Below are 22678 nucleotides of genomic sequence, written 5' to 3' on the forward strand. Positions count from 1 at the left end.
TCTCTCTAGCTTCAGTTCAGCTCTGCAGGATGAAGCCTGCTAGGAGATGACATCTGAGAATTATTTGATTGGAAACTTAGAGGCAGATACGGTCAAGAGACTCCATATGAGCAATCACTGGTGCCTTTGTTAGTCTCTGTACCCCCAATTCATGCATGTGTACTAATGCATCTGTCAAAGCATTTAAAAGCTGTATTTAAAAACAGCATTGCTCTAAGCCTTTCTATGATTATGGCAGTGAATACTCAAAATATGCAGCACTCCTAATTCCATTGTAATTTGAGTAATTTCCTCAAGACTGTATTTTTAACAGAGGTAGCTGTATACATATATTTTAATTTATTTTAATCTATGAGCAATTTTACATCTAGGTACTTTACCCTGTACCCTCTTAAATGCTCACAAATAGGGACTTGGGCAGTGCTAGCCTTTGTGTGTATCACAGCTACATTAACCCACTTTATTTCACACTTTTCTCAGGTGTTGATGGCATCTGGTTGTGACAGATGCTTTCTGATAAAGCCTTCAGATCAACATGCCTTTGGAGACATCAGTGCTCTGTGTTGGTACTTGCAGACTGCTGTATCCAAATACTCTTCTTTAATTGTCTTATTAAGTAGAGAATTAAGCTGTGTGCTTTGACTGTTTTGGTGCCAGTGATTCTTATTGCAGGCTTTGGCACGGCACCACGTTGTGTTTTAAAGAGACAGCATCAGTTTAATGATGTGGGAATTGAGTTGGAGGATAAAAATCCGCTGAGAAAATGGCTGACTGAAAGTACAGTACGTAAAATCTGATTTTATGTTCTTCCCCTCCGACTATTAGGTGGGAGGTTTAGTTCAAATGCCTGCGATGATTTAAGAAATAAAAAGCAGAAATTCTCCCTGCTGCCAGACCACAGGCTCCTCAGCGCCAGACTTGCAGACGAATGTCACATGTTGCTGTATGTTTTGAAAGCATACCATGTGTTATTCTTTAGCTGTCTCAGTCTTCCCCCCCAGCTATATCATCTTCCCCCTAGCCAGTCTCACAGAAAAACTTTTAATGAAAAAAACTTTCCTCTTCCCCCTGTCCAGTGCAGACCCCGTGATGTGTTCCTCTGTACCTGTCACTCCACGTGAAGGTCTCTGCCAGCAAAGTTGCAGAAGTGATTTTAACTTGACTTCATGTAACTCTGCCTCTTATGCTTTAAATCAGGCACTTTTGACACTGATATTGCAGCTTATGTTGTGCGTTAGGATCAAGAGCTCACAAATGACTAAACATATGGTTAAAACTTTTTTTCATGAAATATAATATGTTTCAGTTTAACTCGGCTGTGGGTCTAGATAACAAACCTCCACAGTTTGCCATGAGAATAATTGCATTTCCAGAAACAATTTTTTACTCCTTTTCTACTGTCTTGGATAAATGTTTCCTCCAGCTAATGACAGGACTGGACATGCAAACTGGATTAGAGCATAGTGTGAGTAGTATGAGCTGAACATGCTGGCATCTCACTTTATTGCCTACGAGGTTAAGCGGTTTACTGTGAGGTAGCAAGAAGTAAACTGAAAGCAAAAAGGGAAATTAGTCGAGATCTCTTGGGTTCTGTCAGTGGCGAGCGTGGCTCCCAGGGCATTTGCATCTGAAATGTTGTTTTGCCCGTCCCCCCAACCTGCAGCAGGGGAGCTTTCCCACTTGTGGCCAGCCTGTGCTTCCATGGGAGGTCGGAGTGCAGCCACCCCTGGGGTACCTGGCTGTCATTCCGGCAGTGTGGCCACGGGATGCCGCTCCTCCTCCTGATGTGCCGTGCCAGGGTGAGCGTGGCAGAAAAGCTGGCAGCAGCAGCCTGGCGCTGTGGCTCTCGTGAGCTGTAAAGGCTGCTTTGCATTACAGCTGCTCCCTGGGGCTGCCTCCTTGCAGGAGGTCTGCTCCCAATTTCAGCAGGGCTAGGAAGCAGCCAGCACTTGTGCTCGACATCTCTATTAAGTTCACCGTACCAAGAGAAAAAATGGATACTCAGGAAAGCCACTGCTTGGGTTTCTGCAGAAAAAAGCGTGGAGTTCGTCCAGTGGCAGAACTTCAGATCACATCTCTGATAAACAAGAAACTGCTGGGGAGCAGTGTTAGGATAAAGGACAGGGTCTGGAAGACCAGAGCAGATGGTGCAAGGGATCATATATGCATCACACCTACATGTGCTAGTTGAAAATTCATCATACTTCATTTGTATTCCTTCTATTTTTCTTTTTCTTTTTTTTTTTTTTAACTGCCACAAATGAGATTTATGCAAGCACCTGCATCCAGCTGAACTTTGTAATTGTAGGTGATATTTCCACCAGCCTATGAGATAAGGTGCAGTTTGCAAGCGGACTGGTCATACTGGGACTGAATAAGTGCGCTCACATATTGTACACAAAAGCTTAGATTTGAACCTATGTTGAAAGGCTGGATCCCAGCCTGTGGCTTGAGTGTGTTGGGCTTGTAATTCTCTTTGCAGTAAAAATGAAAGATTTATTGGTTTTCTATGAAAGCATTAATAGAAAGTTTGTGTTTCACATTTAGGTATAATTATGAGTGTGATGCTTGAATGATGAGGTGTACTGTATTCAGAAAGAAACCTGGCACCATCCCACGTGAGTGCAGGGTTTCCACCAGGCCGTCTCTGACAGATCAATTTGACATAACTCCTGCTTTACTGGGACCTCCTCCCTCACCAGTCCCTCGTGTTTCCTGGGGAACTGCAGTGCTCAGCTGGACTCAGCAACCCAGCTGTGTTGTAGTGGTAGAAATATTGCAGGGACACAGCAAGTGCCTGTGCTGGGATCACCAGCCTAAGGCAGAGTGAACTGTGTATAGCCTATATCTGTGGGGAGGAAAAATGGCTCTTATGTTTCCCCTCTTAAAGTCAGTGGGAACATTGCCAGAGTGCCACAGCTTCTCAAATATGGTGGATGGTGGCTTAGCCACTTCATCCACCAGCTCCTCAGGATCCAGAGCTCAGCCCTTTAGAAATACCAGGAACTGTTGCAGCTCTGGCCCCCTCCCCAAGGGCACATGGCTGCTCTTTGTATCCCAGGTTCATGGCCAAGAGCTAGGGAGTGATGACTGCTTTGTGAGAAAGGTGTGACCAGGAGGTGCTTCCTGCCTTGTGTTACCAGCTCCCTCTCACATGGACCCCTGTGACCTGTTTGTACTAATGTGTTAGATCTGGAGCTGTGCCTTGAAACATCCAGAGGCTGTGCTGGAACAGAATGGTGACTTACCCTGCAGCCTTCCACAGCCAGTGAAACACACTGTGCTTCCCTGGGCTTTGTCTGCATGTAAGTAGGCAGGGACTTTTCAAGGTAATTGCAGTTAGCTGGAAATGTCCACCATGCTTGGGATTTGCATGGTTGGGACAGACCTTTCCTTTGTAACACTGTCATGGTGGCACATGAGAAGCTACCTGAACCTGATCCCCTTGATTTATGAAAGAACTGGTTGTAAGTTTGATTGTTTCCCATGGGGCTTCCCAGAAAGCAATGCTTTCCCTGCCCTTTCCTTATCTGGGGGAGCCCTTCCTCTGGCCTGCCAAGATCACCTTACTTTCAGGACATCTGTGGGACATGCATGTATTACAGTTCGAGTTGGTAACAATGCCTGTGTGGATTATTGTATAAAAACTATTGCTTTACTATGTAGGAAGTTCATGGAACTTTCACTGTCTATTTTTATAAGGAAGATCTTTGCCTTAAATTCATTGCTCTTTACCAGAAGAGCCAATACCCCAATAGAAGAGGAGGCTGAAATGTGAAGTTATCAGCTCTCTGCTCTGCTAGACCTTGTACAAAACCACATTTAGCTGCCAAGCAGCCACTTGGCTCACGAGTAGTTAAGGGCCTGAAGGAGTCCCCAAGGAGACAGATGCACAGATAACCTGGTGGCAGCTGGGAAAATGCTGTGGGGGAAAGAAGGGATGGGATGTAAGACACCAACCCTGCAGGAAACCAGTCTTCATTAGCTCTGCAACTTGTCTGACTACTTGCGCTCTTTTATTAACTTTTTATTATGGTAAAAGTGACTAGAATAAAAATAGCCTAGGTGCCAAGGGGATAAACAGTGAATTAAAAGGATTAAGTTCTGAACACTTTACTGCTTTTAGAAAGATGTTATTTGATTTACTAGCTTAAGTTAAATGTTCACTGCCGAATTACTTCTTAACTTAATAATGACTTTTGTGGGGTAAAAAACCCCATGTGTTTAGGTGTTTTAGAAGGACTTAATCCAGAGTACATCATAACTCTTTAGGCCATTATGGAAGAGTGGAGCAGCTAGCCTTTGTGTCTTAAGCTAAAAGTGCTGACTGGGATTTGAGTCTTCTGGAAGTCAGCATGACCTGCATGTGGTGTTGGGATTGATAACTCAACGTGTGAGATAGCAAGGGAACTGTTCCCAGTGTTAGCTATGTTGCCAGCTGTGGTATTTTTGCTTCTTTCTTTTTTTCATAAACTCTTGAGATACTTTAAGATAACTTTTTGGGGTTTTTAAAAATGTGAAAGTTTCTGTTTTCTAAAGACAGCTCAGGGAAAGCTGACAGTGGCAATTCTGTTTGAGCTCACCTGCAATAAACTTCTCTCCTGATACCCATCGATGCAGCCACGCCAAGCTCCTGCCCTTCATAAGGGTTCTGAGTTGCTGGCAGTTTGTGTTGGTTTCCTCTGAATCCACAGTGCTTGTTTGTGGCTCTTTCTTCCCCCCACAGCTCCTCACACAGCACACTTGCACGCTGGACAGAGTCCAAATTTCCTCCCTCCTGGGGATTCCTTTGCTGTTAATTTAAGTGATGGCAAATGCAAACTTCTTGCCAGAGCTTGCTGTGTGTTTTTTGGATGCTTTTTATAGCTGTTCCCTGAGGGGTCAGCTTTTGTCCTTCCCCACCATGCTTTCTGCTGTGGGGAGAGAGGCCTTGAACTGGAGCTGATCAGTCCCACCTGGCTTTGAATGCGTCTCTGACACGACTCCAGGACCTCACTGTCCTCCACAGTTTTCGAAGACTTTTGCTTTGTTGTTGTTTGTACAAAGCTAAGCTTTATAATAACTTGAGTGTATATGTAATCTTGAAAGCAGAATGAATCATTCACGCCTATAATAGAGTGTGTTTAAGTTCTTACTAGATGGTTTTCTGCAGCACTGTGACCTGATGATTTTAGATGTTACATGAAAGTTACAATTAGGGAGGAAAATGACTATTATTAATAGGTATGCAAAGTAGCTTTTCAAAAGTCAAGTGGTGAAGACATGGTGCTAATATGAGACAGAGTGAATGTGTTGAAGAGAAGTGAGTGCCCATCTGCTGTAAGCCTGAACTGTAGATTTATGGGATATCTCCTCAAACTGGGGATGTTCACACAGATCAGAGCACAGTCTAGAAAAGCACTCAGTCTCCTTCCAGGTAGCCCAGCAGTAGCCAGGAAAGCTGAAAGGCAGCTCTTCATTTTGAAGTCATCTGTTTATGCTCATTTCCTTTTGAGAGGCCTGCCCTTGTCACCAGAGGGGACTTGAGTACCTCCCCAGCCACAAGTTCTGCTTCCCAGGGTTATTCTCCAGGGCCTTTGTCCTGCTGTGAGGTTTGTGCTTGCACAACTGGGAACCCGTTTAGTTGTGGTTTTCACCCCTGTCAGCTGTTTTCAGCTGTCTTCCTCTGATTTGTCCAGACAGTTCTGTTGAAGGGGCTGTGCAGCAGGATGTGTTCACAGGACAGGGAGGAACAACGCTGGCTTTATGGAGATGCACATGTTGGAGGAATGTCATCTGTTTATGCTTCATTTTGCACTGGGGTCCTGCAGGGCACTGTGTTTTCTGTGATCATCTGGGCTGTTGTAGAAGGCAGAACATTTGGTTTAGCACAGAGGTTTGTACTGCCAGTCACTGCGTAGGTTTGGTGTCTCATTTCATCTTGAATTGGAAGTCTGTGGTGGAATCGGAAAATCATAAGATTGCTCTGTGATGGCACCTGATAAACTGTTGGAAATTATAGTGAAGGAGTTCTCCATCATGGCATCCTGGATGGAGAAATAAACCCTTGAGTGTGGAAGCACTGTGGTGGGCAGACTGAAGGTGAAGGTGACTTGTGTAGACCATGCAAGGAGCAGCACAGCACTTCAAAATGGGATTCAAGTAGGAAGAATATCTATATTATCTGGGGGAAAAAATCCAGAGGAGAGGGCATCCAGCATGCAACATCTATGGGGTTATCTAGGTCCTCCAGAATTAATAACTGAGCACAAAGATCTTGCCTAAAAAGCTCCCCACCCCCCCAAAGGGTTTGGTTGCTTGTCCTGCACTGAGGCATTAGATGGGACTGAGGACACAGCACTGGTAACTGCAGAAAGTTAATGCATTCAGGTCTGCTTCACTCCATTACAATAGAGATTGACAAATTGGAGAGAGTTCAGGAGAAAAAAAGAAGTAACAAGAGAGCTTGAGGGATTGACTTACAAGAGAAGACCGAAAGAGCTGAATATAGATAACTTGGCTAAAGGATGACAAATGGGGTGGTTGAGATATAAATCTACAAATATCTGAAGGGTGTAAACACCAAGGCTATGAAGAATTATGTAGAATGGTACAATGGGGTGTAACTAGAAGTAATGGGATGAAATTTAAGAGAAGGCAAATTTCAGTTGAATAATGGGAGAAGCTTTTTGACAGTGTGATGTATTAAGCCATGGGCTGCTTTTCCAGCAGTAGTCCTGTTGCTCACTGTTTAGGGTACAACCCTGTTTGCTGAAGAAGCCAGAGTTTTCCAGAGTCTTTATTAAGGACAGTTTCAAACCATGCCTTGTGTGTTTTATGTGTTTGGTGCAGTGGCATGTAGACCATACACCAAAGCTGCTGTGCCTCTCTGCACATGCACCATGTCTGGCTGTGCCATAGCAGCTCCTGGTGTGGTGCTGCTGGAGGTGAGGGCAGGGGGTGAGCAGCCTCTTGAGCCCCAGCTCAGCCCATGCCCTGCTGGCATGGCAGGCTTGGCCAGGTCAGTACTGTCTGCTCTTTGGTCAGGACCTTCTTTCATCTCCCACACTTCTCCCATCCAAGTGCTGTAGTGTTACCTTTTGGGGGTTACTTCACTTATGGAATATGGAATATATATCAAAGTTATTCTGCAGCTCTGCACCAAGAAATCTCCCACTTTGCTGCAAAGAAATCAGGACAAACAAGATCCCATTGATGCACATGGTCTATGATCTTTTTTAAATCTACAGTACTGTACCTTAACATTTTCTTTAGAAACTTCCATTTCTTCTTCCACTTTTCACTTCACTTGAAATGCAAACTAAGGTCAGAGGATCACTTTCCTACTGGCAGAACACACTGCATTGTCTGTCATTTTAAAGTCCTCCACAGTAAATGAGGAAAGGTTCATTTCTCTACTCTTTATGCTTAATAGTGACTCTTGAATGCCTTTTACTTTTCCTAGTCTACAAGGGCTAAATTAGAAAATTAGGTAAAGTAGCTGTGTAAATCAAGTTTGAGTTAACTAAAATGGTAGCATGGGGAAGATGGCAGATCCATGTAAATAGAGAAACAAATGCAGCTGTGGCACTTAGCACATACTGGCAACTTGGCTATTTTGTTGAAGAGAGGGAGGACAGAAAACTTTGAAGCACTTGCATTCTTGGAGCATAAATGAGACGAGCTGAAAGTGTCTTTCATAATCATTCTTAAATGTGTTTTGTATTGCCTGTGCTGTCCCTGAAGAGGTCTGTGTCCATATGCTTCAGGGAGATTTCTGAATTATATCCTCTCTCAGTCTGTGGGAAGAATGAACCGCTGAAGGGTTTCATTCTCCTCTGCATGGGGATGAATATTTTTCTTGCTGAAAAATGCAGTTTTGGTCTCCTCCGAACTGGATTAATTTGGTGGATGATTTTCATGGGCAATTTTGTATGTGGGGAAATGTCAAAACAATTGTGTCTTCATTGGATTCCCATTACTGAGGGCTGTGGTGAGAGTACACTCCTGGAGGGGAGAGCTTTGCTTTGAACCACTTTTCACATCCAGACCAAGAGTGGATGTGTGCTCAGGCCCCATCGTCTCAGGAGAGCAGCATAACCACTAAGCTACCTCAAGTTTGCCACCTTAATCTAAGTGGTTTCCATCCAGCAGAAATAAATCATTTATGTCAGTATGACTCCAGAATTATTTTTTAAAAATTGTTTGGTTTCATTGCGGGAGTATCAGTTATCCTCCCTGCCTTATTTCTGAGGCCACTTTAAAAAGGAATTTAATTATGCAGCTGGGGGTCTGTAATAGCATTTGCAGGAGACATCATTGGAGTTTTTTTTTTTCTTGGAGGTTGATTGATGATACTTTGCACCTCTATTAGTAGACTTAGGCCCAGCCTATTTACAAGGCAGACCTTCCAGGCAGGCACTCCTCAAGAGGACAGCATAAACCTGGTCAAGTCTCTTTTAATTGTTGCTGCAAACTTCTCTGAACCTTGCTAGTGAAAGACATCTTTGCAAAGCCAAACCTGGAGCAACTGAGGGAAGTGTTTGTGGGGAAAGGGTACCTCGAATAAACTACAGCTAATTTTGAGGTCATCATAGCAGTCCAGGCCAGTTTTTACTTCACAGCAGGGCTGAATTACAATCTGGAGCATTTGGAGTATTCCCAGCTTCATTGGTCTGAGCTGATAGCCTGCAGCTGAAGGGGCAGGGAGATGGGTGGGAGCTGTGAGGTTCCAGCAGGAGCAGCAGGAATTCAGCTCCCTGAAGCCCTGGCTTGCAAGAGCCAGCCTGTGCAGCATGGCAGACTGTAAGGCACAGTAAGCAAACTTTTTTTATCAGTATAAGAAAGGAAAAGGCTGCCCTCCCTCCTTATCTGTTGAGGGCAATGAAAAATCTTGAGCCAGCTTGTGCAGTGGAAGGATTAATTTGCTGTGGATGTTTGATTAATAAAGCAGTAGTTTATCTCATTACATTTCCCCTTAGTAACTGCAGAGGAGTTTCAGATGTGGCATGGCCTTTGCTGCTCTCCCCCTGCTGTGAAACAAATGTGTCACTGACTGCCCCTGAAAAGGACAGATCAGCACCCAAACCCTCCTTCTGGCAGGACTTGAGGAGAAGCCAGAACTGAGGGAGGAGTCAGCCCAAGTGCAAGGAACATACCTTTCTTTTCCTTCTACAATATGAGAAAACATAAATGTGTGTGCATGCAAGCCAGGCAAAGGAATCAGATTATTTTGACTTAAAATACAGTGTTAGTTTCCTTCAGCAGTATTTAAAGGTTGGAAAGTTCTTAGCTAACTTTACTGGACAGTTGAACAGTTTCTTTACTGCCTTTTGTCATTTTCCATCTATCCTTCTTTACTCCATACTAATGCCCTGCCTTTATCTCTTGCAAGCCCAGCACTGCGGCCTCCAAGAGTAAATGTTTATAATGTTCATTTAGCTCTCAGTGAAATCCCTTCCAGCTTTCAAAGAAAGCTCTTTAGTTTGGTCTGCACAGATGTAAGCTTTTGATAGGAGAAATTCCCTGTGTTCAGCTAATGGCTTCAGGACTCCAAGTGCTGCTGATGTGTTCAGTGTCCTTGTAACTTCATGTAAAAACTGTGTGCTACCTCTGATTTTGAGTTTATGCACTTCATAAGAGTGGATTTAGGCCTTCTATACATGCAGCATATGCTACCAGTACCTTATTTTTGTTTATGTATAAATAAGATGTCTCTCCGCAAGATCTGTTGGAAGCCAAGTATGGGGTTTAAAAAAGGAATAAATAAGCAATGGAACAGTAATTCTGTCATAAGGTGCATTGTGTCAACAGAAGTTTATTTTATTTACCTCTCAGAGTAGGAAGTGCTCTGACTTGTTAGAGTTTGTTGTTGCTTTCTGATGTATTGGGTTCTAACATGGTTCTCAGTGACTTTTGTATTCTGTTTTCCCAAGAAAAGCTTTATATCACAGTTTCAGTTATTTTCCTTGGCAAAACTTAGTATTTTATTTATTGTTAGCTGCCATAGGTTACAGATGGACTAGCTTATGCTTACAGCTACATAGTTCATTCACTTACTTTGCACATTAATTTACAAAACTGAGGAGATGGTACCAGCCATGGGTGATGAAAGTTTTTCCCCTTATGCATTCTCATTTCACAACAAATCTAGCAGTGACTAGGGCTAAGGGATGTTTTTTTCTTTTCATCAACACCCATACAAGCGTTTTCTCCCATATGTCTCAAATTGCTTTAAAGAAATTCTTGAATATTATATATCAGATGTTTGTGTCAAGAAGCTGAGTCACAGATGGACAGTCAGGGGTATCAGGACACCTGATAATAGCATTGGAGGATGGGGAGCCTTTGCTCCCTGTGCTGGGAATTAGACCACTGCTTCATGGTCCCCACTTCTGTCCCACTGCAGAAGTGGCTTAAGGTCTGCCAGAATTTCAGGATCCTATACTCTAATGCAGAACAAATTTTCCAGGATTTATTAGCATGTCCACAAAATCAGCTGTCTTTGCAGTACGTCCACTCTGGATGAATCATTTCTTGTCACTTTTCTCTGACAAGGTGGGAAGCTGAGTGGCTGTAACTCAGCTGTGTCCTCCACATCTGTCCTGGGAGGAAAGGGCAGTGCTGGGGCTGGGCTCCCCTGGTGTGTGCTGTGGGGTGAGCTGCAGCTCCAGCAGCTCTGTGACAAGGTTTAGCAGTGTCCTGGCAGCTCACTGAAGAGGTTGAGCAGCCCAGTACTGGCTTGTCTTGGACTGGCCAGCCCCAGCCCAAAGGTGCCTTAACGTGCTCCACACACAGCACAGCTGTGTCTGCAAATGCCTTCCAAAGCTAGCAGACTGGAGACTTAACACTAGACTAAAATTCCCTTAGGAATGTGGAAATAGAAGTGGAAATAATGATCAACCAACCAGTGCTGGACCCCTGAATTGATCTACTTCTGTTATGGTTTAAACCCATAAATTCTGATAGCTGTTGTGTGTGTATGGGAGTAGGGAGAGGAGAAGAGAACTTCTGGTAGTGATCAAACTGGATCTTAAACTCTGGTTTGTGTTGTGCCAGAAGGGTTTAATTATATATATGTAATATGCAATGAAAAGCAACATGGGTCTTGGGTAGACCATATGTCTTAAGTGCTGCTTGGGATGATTGAGAGCTGCAGAACCCAGGCTTTAGATTTTGGAGATGTGGTTCAGACACAGAATTGTGCTGGTGTCCCTAAACTTTCCTGGTTTTGAATAACATTTTTGTAGCTGAGGTTTTGCAAGTATGAAGCCTGAAGCCAGCATAAGGAAAGTTTATGATGTGAAAATTAAGTTTTCTCTAGTAAGCTGCAGTTTGTCAAAACAACTGCACATATTCCTGTTGGGCTAGAGTTTGGCAGGACACAAAGATTGCATATCTCACTTTGAATATCCAGAGAAAATGGAAACCTGGCATTTTAATCTTGCAAGGATTTCTACACATCCCTTTCAACAGCTGGGATAAGCTCCTCTGCTTTATCACACATTTTCCCTTGTGTTATGAATCACCACCTTCTCTTCAGGCAGTTCACATGCAGGATTCTTCAGTCTTTGGAAGTTCGTGTGTTTGACTAAGGGGAGCAAAAAAAGGCTGTAAAGGGACTTGCCCAAGGATAAGATGGATCTGAAATTTGGTTGTCTGACAAGAAATGAATTGTCATATAATTAAAACTAACTGACATTTCTGCTTTTGGGGGAAATATTTTGGGAAAATTCAGTCAGTTTTCCAACAGAGCTCTTAAGAGGGTCTCACAGAGAGGAAATTCCATACTTTTTTTGCTCTGGAAGCAAAAAAAAAAAAAAGGGAAACCCCCCCCCAAAACTGGTTTTAGTTGATTACTTTGAAATGAAAGAGAACAGCTGTCTGCTCCAACTCCCCACTCCCAGGGAAGGAGAGCTTAAAGCCCCCCTTAAGCTTCATATAGAGCCTGGATTCATGGAGCTCTCACAAGCTCTGTGCTCCTGCCAGCAGCCTGGGACAGGCATCCTGGTTTCCAGGTGCAGAAGGCAGCATGAGGTGGGGTTTCCTGGGAGCAGAAGCTGGGGAGTTTGAGTGTCTTCTTAGACAGCTGCTGAGGAAAGAAGCAGCGTTCTGACCCACCCCACAAACAGTTACCCCTAACTGATGCACAGCCATAGACATTTCCAGGGTGGACAACTTGATGGTTTCTGTGGGAAATCTCTTGTGACAGGAGCTCCTGACCTCTTTTACACAGGTTTTGGTATATATGCAACGTGTAGCATATTGCTGATAAAACTGTATAGTGCCATTAAGATTTGGAGTAATGCTGGAGTTCAGTTGGGGAATCTGCTTTGGAAGGTCACTGTTTGGATAGGAGCTTAATGGTGGTACCCAAGCATTGTAAGCAGGTGATCAATAAAACAGAAATGTCTGAGTTACTCCCTTTCTGCTATAGTGAACTCTCTGTTTTAGAGCTTTCCCTTTTATGAAACTCGCCCCGTGTGAATTTGCTCACAGCTGTAAGAGCGATTTAGTTCCACTCATTAGTGATGAAGCAAAGGTCCATAATAAAAAAGAAAGGATAATACATCACCTAATGTATTTTCTTCCCGGGCTTGATGCATATGGAGCACTTAAAAGTATTAGTTGTTTTCAGATACAGTAGAAGTATTGTGTGTTTTGGAAAACTTAACTGCATAAGTAATAGGAGACCTCAGCCATACGCTTCACTATTAAATCTTTTCTGAGAAGTATGGAGAAACGTGTTTGCTCTGTGTGTGTTTGTGAGTTATGGGCTGTGCAGATCAGCGAAATGCAAATTAGCAGTCCTCTACTGTCCTGTCATATCTCGACTTGCAATAGCAGAGTTCAGAAGTTCATTGCTTGGGGGAGGCAAAAAAAGTAAAAAAAAAAAAAAAAAAAAAAGTAAAAAAAAAAAAAAAAAGCAAGTTTGCTCTGACTTACTTGTGCTTTTATGAAGACTGTCTGGAGCTAAATAACCCCTGGTGAACTTGTATCCTCTACCCCAGCTGCAGCCTTTCAGCTCCAACAAAGACCACTCACTAAATCCAGGAAATGGAGCGGCGCGTGGGTGAGTGGCTGACTCCGCATTCACACCCTGCCTGTGTTCCGGGGGAGCCCAGCCCTGCCTGCAGAGCCCCCAGCCCTGCCTGCAGAGCCCCTACATGTGCGCTGGAAAAAATAATTCCTCACCAGCCACAGAAAGCTGCACTTTCCATTGAGGTTTTCCAGCAGTGCAGCTTTGTAGAAACCACAACAAAAACATGGGGCTGCAGGATTTTTATTCTCTACATTCCTCGCTGCACAAAAAGCAGCACCAAATGTTTTTCTGGAAGCAGGATTTCCAGCCATGGAGCAATGATTTAGGAGAGTGAGAATATCAGTTTCCAAGAATGTTTAGTTTGGAAAACTTGGAGATTTACTTGAGACATCACCAGTCTATCTCCTCTGCTTTGATTACTCCTTTTCCACATATATTTATTTATTATTTACTTCCACATACATTTATTTAGCCACCGGCTGTTGTTCTTTTACCCTCGAAAAATCTGTTTTGATGCCCCTAAACATCGTCTTCTTTGTTATGCTAAGGCGGGAGATAGAGCAGCATGCAGAGAGAGAGAGATAAAAGCAGTGTTGTTTTATGGATCCTACGCAGTGTTCTTTGCAGGAACTTTAAAAATAATTTGCACAGTGCTCCTCAGTGGGATAAATGTTCTCTAATATAATTTACAAAACATGAACAAAAGAATATTAACAAAGACGAGTAAGCACAGATTTCCTCATTTCACAGGTGAAGAAACAAAGCTCTGTAAAACTTATTTGTTGATACAGAGCCTGGTCAGGGTTAAAAAGGGTGAGGCTCAGCCTGCAGGGCCATCATGTCCATATATCATGGTAGTTGCAGTGAGATGGGAGTTTAAAGTGGCTGAGGAAAGATGTGGCTGTTTAGCAGTTTAGTCATTAGACTCTGCTGCTTGTGTGACATGATGTGTTGGAGATGTGTTTAGGGGATGTAGATTTCTATCATTGGGATGTAAAAACAACCCACAACCTCAGCTGCCTCTGCCAGATGCTGTAATATTTTGCATTAGGGTGCTTTATATTTTAAACAAAAAAAATTAAATATTGTGGTTTTCAAAGAGCAGAAGTTTCCTTGGGAACTTCAGCACTGTAGCCTGAAATGAAGCTGTTGTGCCAAGGGGGAGAAGGTCCCTAAAGGAGCATCTGTGGAGGAATGCCTGACTGGCCCTGGCACTATCCATTTGCACATTTTATTAAAACCAGAGATTAGTGGTTTAAAAATAGTTACAATAAAGCTTGTGAGAAGAGGTTAATGCACAGTAGTTAGAGCTTTGCACATCTCCTGGCTCTGCTGTTCTCCAGCTGCTGCCTGGTGGCCTCTCTTGGGAGGCAGACGATTTTCAGACTCGCTGTACTTGGGCAGTGCTCTTGGTCAGTGGCAGATTCACAGGAATGCTGCCAGGATAGGACTTGGAGCCCACATGCCCTGCCTGGACACCATCAATCCCCCCAGGCAAATGCCTGCCTTCAAGAGGCTGAAAAATTGTCCAAGGTGCCTTGTGGAGCCACATTCATGGACTTTTCTGGCCCCTCCACTTGCACCAGATGCCCCAGTCTCTGCTACGTGTCAGAGAATGGATTTAGAATTTTTCCTCTGCAAGGTGCTGGTCAAAGGCAACATAAGATGATCCAGCTGTTCCAATGGTGTTTCCGTCTTTACCTGTCTGGTACTTGTGTGGTCATACATTGCACACATTCAGATGCTGAAAACGGTTTTTTAAAAATTTTTTTTAATTCCTGCCAGGATCATGTTTTTTGGCTGGATCAGTTCCCTGAACTGATTGACACTGTGACTACATTAATGTGAGCATGGGAGAAGATGGGGGCAGGCAGGACAGTGGGATCACAGCATCCCAGGCTGGCTTTGGTGTAGGCTGTCTCCTTGGATGCTGGAACAGGCTCTGTCTCTGGTGGCTGGTGAGGCATAAATTTGAAGATAATTTGTGCAAGAGAGTACAGCAAACAAATCCATTGATAGACCTCCCAAGCCAGTGGAGGTAATCCTGTATCTCAGCTACTACACAGCCTAATTAATACTGTCTGTTAGATTTCTTCCTTTATTTTTTTGATCAGTTGGTTATACAGTGGTTTCACTCTATGTCATGCATGCATAGTTGTGCTTCTGCAGTGTGATCCTGCTTATCAGTAACTGGGATTATTCTGTAGCTGGAGCTGAGTCTCTCACTGAACAGCTCCAGGAGGAGAGCTGGTCCCCAAAGGCTGGTCTGAGCAGATGTACACCAGGAGTTTTGCAGCCTGCAAGTGGCAGCCTGATGTTTTACCCTCTTCTCACTGGGCATTTCTATGTCCTCATAACTGTAGGTACAGCTGCCTTTTCTTCAGTTGCCTACAGCATCAAGACAAAAATTACTTTGGCTTTCAGTGCTTCTGTCTGGGTTGCTTTTCTCCCTACTGTCTGCAGGAACATCCTGGGACACAGACTGTCCTGGCCTAGCCTGAGTACAAGTCAGGCTCTCTGCTCTCTTCTAGCTGTGCTTCACTCGTGTCTCCCAATGGGCTTGACAGTAAACTGGAATCATCTGTCTTGCAAATGGCCTTGTCTTTAGTTAGAAAATCTTTAATGTCTGCAGAGTCACACATGGGTGCCAGAGTTTGCAGCTCTGTAATCTAAGTTCTGTTGGCTTGCTGGTTTTAGGTGTAAAGTTTTTAAAAATTATCTATTTAGCCTCAGGATAGCAGTATCCATTGAACCCTGCAGATTTTCACGAGTTAATTCTGGCCAAAAAAACCACCCGCCCTTCTAATTAATATTTTTCTTCTAGTGAAACACTAGAAGAGGTCTTCAGTTCATTTTCTCATCTCCATCCCCAATGGCCAGCAGACTGTTTATTTTCACTGTCTCTGTACAAGTGCTGATGTGGTTTTTTTTTAATTGTTTGTTTGTTTTTTGTTGTGTTTTTCTGGTTTTGTCCAGTAGTTAGGTATCCTGAGCCTGTGTCATTAGCTTGTTTCCTATTAATGCCATGCTCTTCCTGGATGTAGTTTTTGTGGTCTGGCTGCCAGGTTTTGTGCTTATCGTGTGCTGGGTGGCACAGAGAGCAGTATGTGACTCCCAATTGCAGCCTCTTTCTGCTGAGAGGTTCTGTGGGAATGCTGTGAAGCAGAAACTGTGTAGGCTTCTTGGTGTATCCTCCCAGCCTCTCTCATCCATGTCCATCCTGTGTTTGGGAACCCACCTTGCTCCAGGCTTTGTGTCAAAGGGCAGGACATTGGGTGAGTTCTTTACCAATAAAGGCCTTGAACCTTTTTCTAGTAAGATCTAGAAAAGCATAACCATGACTTAGCTTATGGGGTTGTTGAGGAGAGACATAGTCCAAGCCTAGGGGGACCACAGGTCTCCTGTCTGTCTGTTTCCTTTTTCATTCCTATAAGTTGTTCCTGTGTATTATAGCATGAGGAAACAATACTGCTTTTTTCCAGAGGATAATATTCCCAACTTCAGGAAGCATTTGTGGACAAAGCTTGTTGAGTTGTGCAGAGAAAACTATTAATGAAATAAAACACTTTCATGAGAAGCAACACTTAGTGCTTTGTCTGTGAAGGAATCAGTCTTTTATGAAAGACTTTGAGTTCCCTGCTTTATTTATTTATTTTTCCATTGAATGAGCAAGATTGTGTAAAAAGGGTGGTGGGGAATGTCACTGGGGAAAAGCCCCCTCCTCTACTCACTCATCGATTCTTATAGCATTAAAAAAATTAATTTAAATTGCCACTTTCCTCAAAATGAAGTGTAAGGCTTCCATAGTTCTGTTGTTTAATTTCCCAACTGGATATGAAATTAAGGAAATTGTAATTGTTTGACCTCTCACATCAGGGAGTCTAGGTATTTTTTCATCTGTTTCACCGGAGTACATCTATATGAGAATAATGGCTTCTCTAGAGACTCCATTTCTTGTAAAATACAATCTAATGAATTAAAATACAATCTAATGAATTAAAATATATCTCCTCTTCTTGGTGCTTTTTTCACACTGTGACCTGCCTTGGCTTTGAGTGTGGGGTGGCTCCTGTTGAATTGTCTGAAGGCTCTCAGCATACTTCCTCCTGCTGAATTGTTCTTCCTGAAGTTTGCCTGTGGATTACATCCTCTGGCTTGGATTGATTCTCTTTCTTACACAGTTCACTAATTTTTCCTCACTAAGCATTGCTAATGTGCCTTCCACAAACTTGCAGCTTTTTGAGCTTTGATCCAGGAACCTTTCCAAAATCAGAAAAAAACAACTAAAAAAGTGGGACTTTTTTCCCCCACCTTCTTTCTTTGTGTCCTTTGTTACCAAAGAGGACTGGAGATATTTAGTACCATTTAAAGCCAGACCAAAAAAAAAAAAAAATCTCTCTCATTTGGTGATTTCTCCAAAACACCAGTTGATTATTGTTGGCAGGGATATCATACTGGAAAGGACTAGCTGTTCTGTGTGGTTTTGAGGCCAGAATACTGCTGGGATTATCCCTGGTGGCTGGGTGGAGCTCGCTGGGTACCTGCCTGAGAGCCACAGCGTTCTCATGCAGCACATGGACCTCTCTTGGAGGCAGGGAATGAGTTGACACCAAAGAACAAAGCTCTTCTCCCCTAAAAGATAAAAAACTGTACTGAATATCACTGAGAAAGCAGCAGACATTGGTCTTGAGATCTCTGTGCTCTATATGACTGATCAGATGGATGCAATATTTTTCAGGGGATCTGAAAAACAGCTGGGTATGTTAGAATGTGAAGTAAGGGAAAATTCAGTTCAAAATTCAAAAAATGCATTAATTTTGAGGGCTGTTACAGAGAGATCAGCAACTAGGAGAGGTACGAATAGAGGCTGAGCTGACCTACCAACAAAATAAGTGTATTTCGCTCTTGAAGAGAAAAAGTGAGCAAATATCAGCTCCATTGATATATTTAGCTGTCAGTGATTGCAAGGATGAGTTCAACTGGAGCCATAATCCCTTGCTTAGCTCTTATTTCCCAAACAGGCCACACAAGTGGCCTCATGCACACCCATAGCAGCTGGTAAAACAGCTCCACTTGCGCAATGGAAGAAGTTGGCAGGAGAATTCTGTGGGGAAGGTTTTGCCAGGATTTCATGGCAGAGAGGTGACTTTGTCAATACCACACAAAGTTGGTCCAGATCCGATCAGCAGTCAGGATCTACTCTGTCTCATTTCAGGTATTAAAAGCTCTGGTTTATGTAGCATATGTGTCTGAGCACTTAATATGTAAAAATCCTTGAATTTATTTCCCTTTTTCCAATCCATTTAAAAGGACAGGAGCTTTTCAGCGTGCCCCAAAGAAGAAAGTGACAAAAAGAGTGGCTGTGGTTCAGGCAAGCCCCTCCATCCATGGCAGGCCAGCAGAGGAGCTCCCAGGAGCAGGGTGATGGCTGGGGTGCTGCTGTGCTGCCAGACCACATGGGTGTGTGCTGGGGAGAGCCGAGCAGCAGGAGCAGAGCCCTGCCTGTGAACCACAGGCAGCAGCAGCAGCATCCAGCTCGCTGCCAGCACGGCTCTGGCACTGCAGAGAATCCAGCCCTTTGTATCTAACCATCCAGACCTAATACACTGACATGGTCGTCATCAGATACAGTTGACACATGTTCAAAGGGTGTATCTGGCTGCTTTGAACAAGTGGGAAAGTGTTCTTGGACTGCTTTGCTCCGCATTTCTGCGGAGTTTCCCACTGTCCATTTTCCATAGTTACTCACGGCAATTAGCTGGAATCCGGGGCTGCGGCGGCTGCACGCATCGTCTCTCAAACCACACCTGTGGCTTTTTTGTGTCACATATAATTTGTGACTGAGTGACACTTCCTGCCTTGTCATCTTCAGTCCTGGGTGAATGAATGGTGCAGCTAAACCAGCTTAGCGCCCAACTGAAGTGGCGGTTCGTGCTCAGCTGTGGCTCTTGCACAAGTCGTGCAGAAACTCATTTGTGTTGTATGGCTGGGTGTTCACTGGGGGCTCCAGCTCTTTTGATATCGGATCCACTCGCAGCTTGCATGTCCTGCCTCAGCTTTATTTTCCCTTCCAGAGGCATAGATACTGCATGAATCACTGTGTCTTTGCAGAGGCTCCAATGGGCAAAGGTATTTGTGCTGAAACCTCACCAGGCTGTAATTAATCTGTAGACGAGAGGAAATGGTTTTGTGACAGCTAAATGAAGACCAAATAATGTGATGTGATGAAAGGTATGCTCAGCAGTCGGATTCAGGATCTGAAGTTATATGAGTTTAGCTTTATGGTGAGCTGAAAAGTGTTTGAAAAAAGAATTGCCTCAAGTCCCACTTAGCAGCAGACAAAAGCAGAGGAAAACGTGCATGTAATTAGATATTAATATGCAGAAAAGTGAGAAGAGTTTTAAAAAAATTACACCATGTTATTCTGTGTATTTGAAAACATTTGGGAAACTTACACATAAACTATATATATGAGTGCTGTACACACAGGCATGTGCTTTCTGCATTGGATCTGTGAGATCAGCATACGTGCCAGTGAACAGCCTGTCTTTTCTTTGGCCTTTAGTTATGCTGAGATAGAAGACATCTGATAACCTTAACAAAAATATTGCAGACTTTTGTAAATTAGGCTGAGGAGTTTTTTTCTCTCCCCTTCCCCCCAATTTAAAATGTTTTGCAGAAGGAAAGAAGTTGCTGATCATCTTGTTTGAAAGTTAAATATTTCTTCAGTGAAAAGTTTGGGGGCTGTATTTTTGTTTGTTTTTAAAGAAGGAAGTAATATTTAAAGTCATGTTTCAGCTTGTTCATCATCAGTTACATCTTTGATGGAGGCTCTCTCACATTACTTCACGTGTAGCTGGGATTGGTTTTAGCCCAGTGGTGAGTGTGGCAGCTTCCCTGTAGTTTGCTGAGTCTGACCTGTGAAGAAGGCACTCAGACTGGCTGATGCTGAACATTTCAAGCAGCAGCAGCAATTAAACCTTAGCTATCTAGTGATCTTCCAAAGCATTGAGATTTCTCATTCCCAGTTCTGCAGGATCACAGAATGCCAGAAATTTCAGGTGGCAGAAAGCTCTTTGTCCCCCAGCCTCCAGCCCCAGTGGAGCCTGCCACCAGCACTGGGTTAAATTGGTCATGGCTTGTCCAGGGGAGTCTTGCAAACCTCTTTGGAAAGAGGTGCCTCAGCCTGCTGTGTGTGACCTGGTCCAGCACTGCATGGTCTTCCTGCAGAAAACCTTCCTGAACACCCAGCCTGAACTCTCTAGGAAGTCTTATGTCATTTGCCACAACCAGAAAAGGTTTGGCTTTGTTAGAGTTATAACTGCAACATTAGCTCATGTATACATGCTTATTTTCTGTTTTATCCTAGGACTTTAATAATGAAACTGCAGTTAGACTGTATTTAAGATAAAATGAGATTAGGATTACCAAATTTCAATTAAATCTTAATTTCACTAGGGCTATATCATAACTATACCTTTGTAGCATTATAAGACTGTGACAGTATTGTTATTAGGACTGTGTTTTCATCACTATCTATCTCTATACTAACAGCAACATACCATTTCAGTTTGCTATCCCTACTTTTGATAGCAGAAAGCAATGATTTTTATGACTGGGCAGAGTTGCATACTAGTAGGAGAATGAGTTTGATTCTCTTATGACTTCAGCATCATCAACACAATGATCAGGTGCTGTAAATTTACATTGTAATTATGATGTCAGAAACAATATAACTTGGTTTTCAGGTTGACTGAGAATGTGCCCTGGGAATTTGGAGGAAATATATTTTTCTCATTTGGAAGCTGAATAAGTCCTAACAGAAGTATTTCAAGAATATTTATGTAGTTCAGTGATGTTACACTCAGCAAGTATTTTATAAATAGCTGAAGTTTTAAGACCAGAGCATCTAATTTTTAGTTCCCATTTTATTTACTTGTCACAAATGAACTCAGGACTCTGCACTTTTTTTTTTTTTTTTTTTTTTTCTCCATGCTTCAATATGATTTGCATCCTACACACCTACAGCAATACTCACTTTTCTCTGAGATGGAAATCACTCATTTAAGTAAGCGGGTGGTTGTAGATAACTTGAATCTTGAGAAATGAATGTTGAAGGAAAAGCTGTTTCAGTGCTTTGGTTAAGACATAGGACAGTATTTTCAAAACAGTGTAGAGAATTGGCTGCTGGAATTTTAGGGATACTTTGCAATATTTTGTATGTGCACAGATGGGCCACGTATCTTATTTGACTGTATAATTTCTTTAAAGCATCTTGTCATGGACATCCAGAATCCTCCAGAAGTGAATGAAGGCATTACCTGGGTCACTCTGATAGGAAAATCCAGATCCATACAGGACCCTGGCTGCTTCTCCAAGTCATGTGAAAGGCACTATTTTTCCTCCAACCAAATCTTTGTACCATTAGTGACTTAGAGCATCAGAAGGGCTTTGTCTTCAAGATCTTTCTGGTTCTTCCCTAAGGAAGGCCCCTCTCAGTCCTGCTTTAGAGGTTTTCCAGGCTGACCTGGAGGAGGAGGTGAAAGGAAAGGGCACAGTGGTGTGGAGAATGATGCCATGTCTCGTGCCACAGCAGGTATGTGAGCTCATCTGCTGTGATGGGAAACCCTTCCAGCAGCAGCTGTTTTTGCTGCTGTTGGTGCTGGTGTCCAATACCAGTCACCTGCTTTGGAAACAAACAGCACCCACTGGAGTTGGGCATCCTGGCTGTGCAGAGCACAGCTCTGTGGGTTTGCTTTCTTACCTTCATGCCTCTCTCCTCCCCTTCCCCCACAGTTTCTACTATGCTTTCTCTTGTAGACAGCAGTATAGGATCAGACTGCTTTTCATTTCCATCACTTTTCCCTGCTGTGACTGAATCTGTTGCAATTAAATTTTAATTGAGATGCACACTGCTTAAATAGACACAAGACAGCTACAGCTATCGCTAATTAATTTTCTTCCAAAATGACAACATTTAATAATTATATTCCTTGTCACTTGCATTATTTATACAAGTTTAACTCTGGGAGTTTTTTTAAAGACACATCAGCTGTGAAAGTGCTTTATGGTGTTAATCTCCTGTAAGGCAATTGTGATAAACTTCAGAAGTGGAAATATGTTTATGTTGCATTTATTAAAATAGCATGTAGCTCTGCAAGTTTCAGGAAAGATTGAGGTATTTCTACAATAAGGTAATAGTGTTTCTGGTTGCAGTATTCAAATCTAGAGAGGCCGTAATGGTAATAATGTGTGCTTCTGTATTATCTCTGATCTGACGATCTCTAAGCACTTTCTGATTACTAATGAGCAAGCTCACACCTTCTGCAGAAATCCCTCCCCAGTTTCTCACTTCACCTGACATAGCACAAAGAGATCATTTCCTGCCCCAGCTTGCAAAAGTCCTTGCCCTCTGCTACCTTTCTCTAATAGTGGGCAGAGAAAATGACCTTCTCGTATTTTAGCCTGAGGAATCCATCACTGGTTGCTGTCAGACAGGGTGTTGGATGAGTGGGACCATTTGTCTGTTGCAGAGTGACAGTCCTTAGGCAGTGCTGTGACAGTTTGGGGGTTCTGACTGTGCTTGAATACATCAGTGCTGCATCATGGCATGGCTTTGGTGTTTGCAGAGAGGTGCATCGTCATCAATCTCCAAAC

General features: G+C 43.1%; 1 protein-coding gene across 2 annotated transcripts in view; it reads left to right on the forward strand.

Moving 5' to 3' along the window:
- The window catches only part of GLI2 (GLI family zinc finger 2), a 186230-nt gene that overhangs the window by 10482 nt on the left and 153070 nt on the right, over positions 1 to 22678 (forward strand). Inside the window, exon 1 of one of the 2 annotated variants that reach the window (XM_079310959.1) lies at positions 8760 to 8794. The exons of the other annotated variant lie outside the window; for it this stretch is intronic. The gene's annotated coding sequence lies outside the window, so the exon portion shown is untranslated. Of the gene's footprint in view, positions 1 to 8759; positions 8795 to 22678 lie in introns of those variants that run through there. 2 annotated transcript variants of the gene reach the window in all.

The sequence above is a fragment of the Erithacus rubecula genome (genome assembly GCF_903797595.1).
Source record: "Erithacus rubecula genome assembly, chromosome: 8".
In the NCBI taxonomy this organism is placed as follows: domain Eukaryota; kingdom Metazoa; phylum Chordata; class Aves; order Passeriformes; family Muscicapidae; genus Erithacus; species Erithacus rubecula.